Source organism: Tenrec ecaudatus, chromosome 9 (assembly GCF_050624435.1).
Source record: "Tenrec ecaudatus isolate mTenEca1 chromosome 9, mTenEca1.hap1, whole genome shotgun sequence".
Lineage (NCBI taxonomy): Eukaryota > Metazoa > Chordata > Mammalia > Afrosoricida > Tenrecidae > Tenrec > Tenrec ecaudatus.
The window spans coordinates 110217125-110227825 of record NC_134538.1 but is presented as its reverse complement, the minus strand read 5'-3'; positions in this window follow the sequence as shown (position 1 = coordinate 110227825).

Sequence of the window (10701 nt, the reverse complement as noted above, 5' to 3'; positions counted from 1 at the left end):
CCTAGCTTCCAGCATCACAGAACCTGTCAGCCGCCCCAGTGTGACAAGTGACAGACAAAGGATTTTCAGAATCATGTCCTGATAAGTCATCTTGATGAATTGAATAGTCACCTCAAGATTGAGAGGCAGGGAGGAAAGGCAACAATACATACGAAAGCAGGATGCACACCCGAGTCAACTGAGCCACTGGAGATCCACCAAAAGTCCATGTGCCCACAGATATGATTAAGAAGCGTTAGAGTAGTAGGAGAAAATGGAAACAAGAAACACTGAGACACAGTGGGACAAGGAATGTTACATTGTGGGGACTTCAGTCAATGAGTTAAAACAAAATGTGTATGGCTTGAATCAAAAATTGATTGACTTTGTAAACATTCACCCAATTCACAATAAAAAGTAAAAACAATGTATTGGGAAAGACAGGGAGTTGCTATTTCTTGTAATAAGTTTCTATAGATCCTCGACTGTTGTGGATCATGCCTGATAAAACACAATATTTAAAAAGTAAAGGCCATCTAGAAATTTTATAATTACAAAAGACAGGCAGCTATTGATCAATACTTAAATCAATTACACGCCATTAAAATGTGGTGGCATATTTTTTCGTAACAATTTGATTTTGCTTATACTGAACGTTTTGGTATATTCTTACTAAAGAAGCATTAAGCTATATTACACACCTGTTACTCGAGCAATACATTCAAGAGCTTTGGGGTTAAAGGAGCTGGCTCACAGTGTGATTATTAAGGATGGTTAAAAAATGGCCTTCAAAGAGCATCTTGAGATTTTTTCATTTTCACTGGGTCAATACCTTTCCTCTCCAGGACCTTCTGCTGCAAATGTAATTGCAGTTTATCAAGGCAGCTATTCATACACAAAGGAGTCCTGAGATGCCAGAAAGCCCGCACAGTATTTTCCTAGCTGCTCTCAGCTTTATAACTTGGTGATGCAAAAGCTTTTTTCTTTGTCCCACAGTCTTTCTTCTTTAACCTTGAACAATACTTCTTTGTGTAACACACTTATCTCAATAGCTGTAGCTGAAAAATAAATGAAATTTTCTAAGGAGTTGTTAGTGCATTTTGATATTAACATGAAATTTTCCATTTCAAAGACAGGGACTACTAAATAATGAGTAATGTGAATTTTCAGCACTTGTTACAGTGTACTTGAATTTATTATCAATAGAGAATCTATTGCTTCTTCCACAAATGCTATTTTTAATAATGAAAATATTTTATAAAGTTTTACTTTTAGGACATTGAAGAGTGAACTTTTAGACTGTTTCTTCGGTGATGTGTTATTATTTGCATGATAATTTAATGATTACAATGTCTATATTTTATACCACCATTTGGTAGTATAGTTGGCATTAAAATTCTTCTGAGAGAAACTTTATTTTAATACAGTACCATCAAGAACATGATTTATTTGTCAGATGATGGAGAGTAATTTCATTTTTGCAAAAGGATTATATAGGTAGCATACAGTATATCTAAACTATAGAGCAGCGATTCTCAACCTGTGGGTTGCGACCCCTTTGGGGTTCAAATGGCCCTTTTACAGGGGTTGCAAGATTCATAATAGTAGCAAAATTACAGTCATGAAGTAGCAACGAAAATAATTTTATTATTGGGGGTCACCACCACATGAGGAACTGTGTTAAAGAGTCACAGCATTAGGAAGGTTGAGAACCACTTATCTAGTCTCTACATAGACCTCCTGCAGTTTCAATCTCTCTTTAAAAATCATCAGCTGATATTATTGTGTCTACTTGTTAAAACTAAGAAACCAATGTTGACACATTCTCAAAAAAGGTACTGTGAATGGGTTGATTCTGACTCACGGCTACCTGAAAGGACACGTCAAACTGCTCCTGTGGTTTCTGATACTGTAACTTTTGTTTGTTTGTTTTTCAGAGCACTTTATTGGGGACGCTTACAGATATTAAAACAATTCATACATCAATTGTATCAAACATATTTGTACATATTACACCATCATTTTCTGAACATTTACTTTATTTTAAAAAAATACATCCCTTGTCACAATCCATACATTCCTCCAGTGTGTCAAGAACATTTGCATATCTGCCACCATTATCATTTTCAAAGCATTCTCTTCCAGCGAGCTCCTGATATCAGCTCCCCATTTCTTCCCCTTTCCCTTCCCCGCCCTCCCTCCCTCACGAACCCTTGATAAATTAGAGAGTATTATGGGAGTAGAAAGCCTGTCTTTCTCTCATGGAGTGGCTGGTGGTTTCGAACTGTTGGACCTGTGGTTAGCAGCCCAACTAGTAAGCACTGTACCCCGAAGGCTACTGTTAGGTAAAACCCTCACGTTATTCAGATTTCAGCAGTTTTTCTATTAATGTGGTTTTTTTTCCTCTTCCAGAACTCAATCCAGGATATTACATGCACTCCGTATATTTCCTTAGCCTTCTGGTGTGCCGCAGCTTCTCGGTCTTATTTTCATTTATTATGACCTTCACAGTTTTGAAGCGTGCTGTCAGGTGTTTGGAGGAAGGCCCTCTATTTGGGTTGGCCTGGTATTTTTCCTCCTGATTAAACTGGAGTTCTGAGTTTTTGGAAAGAGTACCACAGACATGAAATGAAATATCCTGCTCCTCACTCTCTATCACCATGATAGATGATGGCATCATCAGTGTTATTAACCTTGGTCACTCAATTTAAGTTACACTTTGCCAGAATCTTCATACATTAAACTTTGGGAGTGACACTGCCCCACACTCAGTGGTATAGAGGAGGAAGATTAAAGTTCCATCTCCTGGAAATAGGGATGTCCAGTCGACTCTGATTCTTAATGACCCCATAGGGCAGTGTCGAACTGCTTCCCAGGGTTTATGGGTCTTTAAATATTTCTGGGAGCAGGAAGACTAATATCTCTCATGGAGTGGCTGGTGGTTTGAACTCCCAACCTTGTGGCTAGTAGTTCAACACTTACCCCACTATACCACCAGGGATGATTTCTCTATATATCTATTTTATTTGGAATTAGTCTGGAAGGAAATTTATCTTTCCTTTCCCATTTGTTTATTCATTTAATTTTGAATTTATTTTCTCATGTTTAGGCTGATGTATGCTGATTTTCTACTTTTGGTTATAATACAGTAGTGTGTTATTTGATTTTTTTGTTGCTACAGCTTTAGCCATTAGGATCTGTAAACAGGAAGTGAAATGATTTGGGGGTGGCATCTGAGCCTCCCCAACTACCCAGAGGGAAGGGAGATTGCCATCATTAGCATCAGCTGCTGATACCTGTGAGGCTCAGGCCACATTTGCTTCCATCCTCCTACCCTCTTTACTGGCTCTGATACCAACTATTTCTGCCCTAGCCTTCTGTTTTTAACTGGGAGCTATCATCCATTGGAGCAGTCATAGAGAACTCTCAGAGAATAATCACTATTTCAAGATTTATTAAGGAAGGTAACAGGTTACAATCCAGGAAAGAAATGCTCCAGGTGCAGTTGTCTGATGGGGACAGTTTCTTCTCTGTGCTGTGCCCACAGGCAGGCATCTCTCTGGCCCTCAGCCACATGGCCCATTGGCATCTGCCTGCTTGTGAAATGTTACACAGTTCTTTTAAGGATGCCAATCAATGCCTATAGGGCATACCACTTCACAATAAGCCTCAGCCACGGCTCGCTCTGTTCTAACTCCACAGGTCAGCAAACCTAGTTCTCACAATTAAGTGCTGGGAGACACCCATTCCACAAATCAGCTTCCTGTCCAAAGGTACTTAGCATTATTTGTTCTATGGCCTGGGAAACCCACTGCTCTATCTCATGATCTCGCTCTTGGTTCTGGAGCTGGTATTTGTTGGCCACTCCTCCGGTATCCAAGCTGTCTCCAGGATCAAGGAGGTTCAATGCTCTGGGGGTCTTAGGATCCAAAGGACATGTTTCACTGCTGCCTCTTCTCTCTAAGACCTGAGCATAAAGTAATTTTAAAAATATCTTTCAATAATAGGTGCATAATGTGTAAGGGTTTTAAGTTACGGTGCAAAAGAGGAGATTGTAGCAAGAAATGATAAGGATGACAACTGAGGGAGCAAAAAATTGGTACTAAAAATTACTGAGCATTGCAAAGAGCTGGTTAAGGTGTGGTCTCAGCTATTCTCATTTACCAAGAGCTCAGGAGAAGAATAAGAACAAGAAAATAAAGTCAAATGTGATTTGAAATGGAAGTGAAAGTAGCAAAATGTATGGAGCCTTTATGTACAAAGTAAAGTCACTATCTGAAAACAATGGTATTCGATGTTGAAAGAAGCCCTTACTGGGAAGGATCTGAGCAGTTAATGGAATGGAGTTAGCAAATAAGTAGGGATTAGAAATAAGCATTAGAATTATGACAACTAATAAGAAAGTAGAGTTGAAATTTGTTGTGGTAAGCGATCATATTAATTTCTTATGATTCCCAGTAATGATCTATAGAAGTGTCCTAAAAGCTAAAGAACATTTTATTTTTTCCTAGTGTTATTTTAAAAATTGCTAACATATTTATAGAGAACTTGGTATTATTTTAGATTAAAGTGATTTATTTCATCCACAAAATTAGATGCACTTCCCTAGAAAGTAAATATTTCTTATAACATCAAATAATTTAGAAGTAAATTCATGTAAAACTTTACCTGCAAAGAGTACTTTGCAGTTTTCCACAGTGTGTGATTAATACTGCTGAAAAAACGGAAAGGTAAAGATAAAATGAAGTAGCAAAGGCAGTCAGGAAAAAGGTACATGGACCAGACAATAAAAGATAAGAATTATGGCAGATTTCTTGTCCAAAACTATTCAATTCAGAAAGGCAATGGAGTGACATCTTTACAGGACTGAAAGAAAAGAAGAAAGCAGTCATCTTAGACTACTTTACAGAACAAAAGTGTCTTTTCTAAAATAAAGGGAAAATAAAGACATTTTCAGAAATATATAACTGCTAAGAGAATTCATTGCCAGCATAGCAGTGCCACCAGAAATGATAAAGGACATTCTTTAAGCGAGAGGATTATTATACCACATAGAAACTTGGGTTTACTCACAAAAAGTGAAGAGTCTCAGATATGGTAAAAATGAATAACTACTTTTTTTCCTGTTTTTCAGTATCTTTAAGCTTCAGTTAAATTTCTGAAACAAGGTAACACTATATTATTGTGTTTATAACATATGTATAAATAATATGTATGATTACAAAGGTGCAACTAGTTGGAGAAAAGTATTTAAGGATACGGTTGTAAGGTTATTAAGCTACATATTTATAAACTATTAATATATATTGTAATATAGTATAAAATATAATAAACCAAATCTCTTGCAAACTATAATACAACAATTAAACTTTACCCTGATGTGTAATGAATAAGCTAATAATTTCCAAAACATACCAAGTGCCACTGAGTCAATTCTAACTCATAGCAACTTTTTATAGGGTTTCAGAGGCTATAAGTGCATATGGGGCAAAGAGCCTCATTTTCCTCTCAAGGAGCCAATGTTGGCTTTGAACCAATGACATTGTAATCAGCAGCCAGTGCTTATCTGACGGACCCTTATGACTTGGAAAAGAGGAAAACAAACCCAAACAAAATTCACTGTTTCAAGTTGATTCTAACTCATATTAACACGAGATAAGGTTTCTGAGATTGTGAATTTTCATGGGCACCTACTGCCCCACTTTTCTCCCACAGAGTAGTTGGTGGGTTTGAAGCACTGACCTGGTAGTTAGCAGGCTAACACAGAACACTAGTATACCTGCTTATTAGTGGTTTTGAAAAATAGCACTGTAGCTAATGCTCATTTTCTTTATGTTCAGAAAAGAGAAAAAATAGAATACTGAGAACAAGTTACTAACACCAAACAAATGATGGCTATTAATTTACACATATGAATGATCACATTAAAATAATAATCATAAATTGAATATGAGTAACATTTAAAAACATGTATTGTCAACCTGTATATAAAAGAAAAGAACCTTTCCTTTCTATCTCCATGAAACACATTTTACATATAAAGACAAAGATGGGTTAACACTTGTTGTACCACACATGAAGGCAATCGTAGCTCTAAGCTGTGTCCTTATCTCCCAACATTTCCTCCAAACAATACAAAAATACAGCGAAAAGAACCCTATTCAAAATGTCAGCTCTATGCCATTTATTCAGATGTGGATGACCCGTGTTCAGAGATGACCCATGCGCCTTCGTGAAGATGCCTGCTTCTGTAGACCTGCGTCGTGGGGTTTCCACGGGTGTGTTCTGTATGGAAGCCCATTGTCACGTCTTTTTCTCTGGAAGTAAATCGATGGTTTGCAATCATCAGCCTCTTAATGAGCAGCCAAGCGCTTTAAACATGGGCCCTTTCAGCAGACACCACACAGTAATGAAAATGAATGAACCAATGGTCCATACAGCATGGGCGAATTTCATATGCTTTAGGCTCCGTTAAAGAAGCGAGGAAAAGTACATCAGTGGGCAAAATCACATTAGTGATTGTCAGGTGATGGAGAGGGGTTAGAAATTGACTCTAACCTGGAACTTTCTGTGGTCATGATTATTTCTGCAGCTTCATTTTGGTTATGGCAAGTATTTGTTCAAAATCACAGGACTGAATACCTAGAAGTGAATGTTTTCTGTATGTAAATGATGTTTCAACACTTCCACTTGAAAGAACATAAAATGAATTAAGATATAGTTAAAAAACAAAGCAAAAAACCCCAACTCGCTACCATTGAATCAAATCCGACTCATAGTGTCCCTCTAGGACAGGGGTGTTCGCACTTTGTCAGCATGGGAGCTACTTGTAAAATGACCAGGTCAAAATCATCTACCAGCTACAAACATGCAAAACATATTTATTTTATCTATTTATGACGTTTATTCATAAATTCATTGAGAATTCTTTATGTGTACAATGTGTTTATCTACCTTGCATAACTGCATGAGTCCATATTGCACAACACAACACAATTAACTATGTATATTTTTTGTCATTGCCTGAGTTTACTCTGATGACTTGCACTGAATGGAATGAGCCAGGGATGTATAGTCCGGACAGTAGCTGCTGACAGCCAGACTCAAGCACACTTCCAAATGGTCATCTGTTATCGTGGAACGGTACTTGGAGTTAACGATTTTGATGTGGGAAAAGACTGACTCACATAAATAAGTAGAGCCAAAAAATGCAGTCAAGGAGGTAGCACATTTTCTCATGTTTTGGAATTTTCCTTCTGCGAGTAAATTCCAGAACTGTTCATGTGCTCTGGATTTCAGTTGAATGTCGGCTTGTAGTGTCAACATCTCCCATTCGGTATGAAAGCGATATGTTTTTGTCTTCTTACTTGGTACAGCTCCCCACTCTTTTTAATATCCTTTCTTATGTTTAAAAGGAAAAAAACAAGGTCTAAAAATTGGCGATAACTTAGCTTGTCAGTTTGCTGCACTTAGAGCAGTTGTTTGCTCATGCGTTCCACACCTAAGATTGCATCTGATTGGAAGCTCGGCATATCAATTAAATGATGGGATTGATGATAGGCTTAAGTCTATTTTTTTAATGCCATGTGATCTGCCCACACTACATTCACTATCGACTAGTAGATCGCGATCAACGTATGGAGCACCCCTGCTCTAGGACAAGATAGAATTGTCCCAAGGGCTTTTGAGACTAACACTTCATGAGAGTGGAAAGCCTTGTCTTTCTCCAGCTGAATGGCTGGTGGTTTTGATCTGCTAACCTTGCCAGTAGCAGTCCAAGGTGTAATTACTGGTTAATGTAAATCAAAAGAAGGTAAAATTCACTATCATACCTCTCAAGGCAGAATTTAGACCAATAATCATCAGCTACAAACAAGTGCACTTTATATTCCTAAAGCCTATAAATCACAAAGGACTTATCGGAGTTATTAATATTGATGTATCCATTAGCCAGAATGCCCCGTTGAAGGGAGAATAGTGAGGTTTGATTTTGTGAGTTCCCTCGTGCTGGTCAGCTGGTCATTGATTTACCAGGGGTGCTTATGTGGCATGCTTTCCTCTGTGCACATGTACTTTGGATATATGAGAAAGATTTTAAAAACGTAATAGAAAAATGGAATTAATTGATAAAGGAATTTTTCCATGAACATTTCAAAACCTTCTTATATAATCAAAAGACAAAGACAGCCTCTGTAGAATAGTACAAGGTCGGCAAAAAAGAAAACCCCAAACCCAAGCCCACTGCCACTGAGTTAATGCCGACTCAGCAATCTGATACAGGCTTTGTAAGACTGCAAGTCTTCATGGCACCAGACTCAATGGCACCTCATAACAACAACAGGGCAGTAATTCTCATAAAGCAGAAAATAGAAAAGATGTAAGAAGAAGCACTCACAACACAAAAGCATATTGAGAAACAAAAAGATGAAACAACAAAGTCCAGTCCACTAGGATGTGAAGGATACAAGAAGGTCCACAGTAAGAGCACGTGTAGCGTATGAAGATCTATATAAGTAAAGCAAATACAATTAAGCCCACAGTTCAATAAGCTACAAAACGAGTGAACAAAAGATAAAATAGGAGTCAAGAGGTTCGAAAACATAAAAAAATAGAATTAATGGATGAATGTAAAACGCTAGTTTCTTTGTTGTTTTCAATAGACAAATCACCAACTTATCTAATTAAAAAAGAAGAAAAGAAAAATCAAGAGGAGGCAAGCGTTAAAATCTGACATAAAAATTTTAGAGAAAATATTTCTATTTGTAGTACAAATGAATTCCAAGGAAAAAAATAAGATGTATGTGTGTTGGTAGAAAATAAATGGGACATATTAACCATTTCCAAACCATGAATTCATGTCAGCTGGTTTACACAGTTATTGAAGAAAGCTTGGAAATTTGAGGGCATTTGAATGCTAACTAGAATACTGAACAAACCAGGAATTATTTTTAACTTTACTGATATACTGAAATTCTGTTTTTAAATGTATATGGCAGAATAGAAATGTCCCAAAACTCAAAAGACAGTAGTGACAATTTTTTCCTCAACTAGTATTGGGTGAATGCTGCACGAGATCCTGATAAAGTGTTGAAGAGCAAGGATGTCACTCGGAGGACGAAAGCGCCATGGTATTTTCAATCACCTCACATGCATGTGAAAGTTGACATTGAATAAGGAAGACTGAAGAAAGAACCCATGTATTTGAACTGCAGTGCTAGCTAGCAAAGAACATTGAAAGAGCCAAGGATTGCCAAAGGCGGACAAATCCGTCTTGGAAGAAGTATAATCATAATGCTCCTTAGACGTGCGGAGAGTGACACTTTGTCACTCATATATTTGGACTTATTATCGGGAGAGACTGAGTAGTCTCCAGAGGTGCACATCAAGCTCAGAGAGGTAGGAGGGCAGTGAATAGGAGAAGAAAGGTCCCTGAGATGATTTGCCACAGCGACTGCAGCAATTAGCTCCAACGCCACAGTAATTGTGAGGCTGGCACTGCACCAAGCAGGGTTTTGTTCTTTTGTTCCTCCGGTTGCTATGAGTCAGAACCAATGTGATGGTGCCTAACAACAACAGCCTCACCCTAAGGACTCTGGTAGCACAGTGAATTAAGCATTAGGCTGCTAAAGGAGAGATCTGTGGTTGGAACGCATTCAGTTGCTCCAGAGAAGAAAGATCACACAGCCTTGCCTCTGCTTCCCTCCAAGTTTAGTCTTGGAAACCGCAGGGAACGTTTCTAACAAGGTTGCCATGAGTCCGAATCTACTCAGTGGCACTAGGTGCGGGTTTTCTGTGTCATGTCTAAAAGGTGGGGGATCGGAGGAGTATACACAGCACCATAGGTCATGAGCAGTATATATCTGATATTAAGCAAAATACACTGCATAGAGTAGCATAATCAGACAAAAGAAACCCAGGGTTTAAAAGTCAGAATAGTAATTATTCTCTGGGAAGGAGTAAGGCTCCTAAGCAGGATCCTAAGCTATTCCAGGGCTAATAATTTTCTCTTGCTTGTTCTGGCTGCTATTGCACAGGCATGTTAAATTTCTGGTATTTGCATGAGTTATATACTTATGACTGCTATATTTCTTAGAGTATGCTAAGGGATTTCATAAAATTCCTTGGAATTTTCCATTATCTTTCAAGCCAATTTGAACAAACTTTAGGTCCTCTTGTGTATGTCAAATTGCAACAAAAACACTTTTAAAATAGCAGGAAATGGAAGGAGATATTATGAACTTTTTATATCCTCTTGGCTGTGATATTGTCTAATAATTCTATTACTTCATTTAAAGGAAGTTCAATGGACTGATCATTCTCTTTTCTTTAATAACACTTAAAATTCTGGCATTATCATAATTCTTTTTGAAATAGAGCCTGACGGCTTAGAGTTTTGGCACTGGGCTGCGATCCACAAGGCTGGCAATTTGAATTCTGCAGTGGCTCAGTGGGTGGATGACAGGACTTTCAACTCCCATAAAGAGTTACAGTTTTAGAAACTTGCAAGGGCACTACTACCCTGTCCTATTGAGTCGCTATGAGTCAGCATAGAGTCTATGGTAGTGATTTGGGGTTGTTGTTACTTAGAGCACTGTTAATTGGAATAATGTAAAAACAATTCTGAGATATGGATGTACAGACATTGGTGAGACAAACTTGAGAAAAATAATTCACACACTCGATTTATTATTTTTATCTTCTCAAGATAGAGATATGAAGGCA